Genomic DNA, 1,243 nt, shown 5'->3' on the forward strand with positions numbered 1-1,243 from the left:
TAATAAATTGTAATTACTTGTAATGTATATCGATTGTAATTACTTGTAAACCACTCAATTTATAAATGCATACATATGTGGCGGCACTCGACAGCACAAATACGACAACTCGACACTAACTAATACCAGACAACGGCAGCGCAGTGGTTAGCGCCTCAAGTTACGACCGTTCGGGATCTGGGTTCTTAAATCCCGGCGACCGTAGTCCGATTTTTCTTCCACGATTCTTAAATGAAAAGAAAATACAGCGGTACCCTAGCAGCGACATCTACAGCCAGCGGTAGATCTTTCTTCATCGCCCCGCGATGCTCGCCGCTGCGAGCTATCTCTCTAGTAAGGAGAACCATAGCACTATCTTCTAGGGCATCGTCAAAGGCACGCGGACTACTTCACTGGTCGTAACTGTTTTATTCTTGTTTGACATATCGTTAGCGCGCCCGGAATCACGATCATTGAAATCTCATTAGCTCGATCACGTCGGGGTCACTTACACCTCACATATTTCAAATAAAATCTGCATAATTCTGAAGGAAACACAACTACATTTGGGTTATCTTGTTTTCACAGAAATCTGAGAATTGCTCAGAGTATTTTAATAAAATATTCAACTACTTTAAAACGCAAAAAATAGTTTATTGTATGGAATATATAGAGTGGGTCACGCAATTGTTTCGGCATAATTGAAAATTCGAAATGTGTAGCTTTAAAAATATTGCAGAGGAAAAATCGGATTCGTCGAGGACAACCTTCGTTCAGAAAGTAAGGGAAATTGGCATTGCTGCTAATTGGTCAATTTGTATATCGGTGGTTAGAAAAGGATGCTAGCCGTTCTCGAGAGAAAGTCTCTAGTGGGAGACGTCGTTCGTTAAAAAATAGGCGTTTCGACCGTTCGCGGAGAGACGCGATCGCGAGATAGCACGTCAACGAGAGTTGTAAGTTCCCGTTACGATTAAATAATCGACGCCACGAACTGATCGATCCCCTTATTTCGATTATGATAATAAGGGTAGTTCAATGAAATTCCACAGAATTAACACAAATAAATTAATGTTTATTTCAACAACTTATTAACTAGAAAGATATAAAAGGAACAAAAAAAAATGTAACTGCGTTTTGATTGATAAGTAAAGCGCGACGTATCAGATGTGTTGACGGTTTGACTTCTCGAAAAGTTCTGAACGCCTTTCGATTTTTTTTCGTTTTTTCTGGAAGGCGACCCCCACTACGTTCGGATCACGCCACA

The sequence above is a fragment of the Bombus bifarius genome, unplaced genomic scaffold, assembly GCF_011952205.1.
Source record: "Bombus bifarius isolate JDL3187 unplaced genomic scaffold, Bbif_JDL3187 scf7180000009624_frag, whole genome shotgun sequence".
In the NCBI taxonomy this organism is placed as follows: Eukaryota; Metazoa; Arthropoda; class Insecta; order Hymenoptera; family Apidae; genus Bombus; species Bombus bifarius.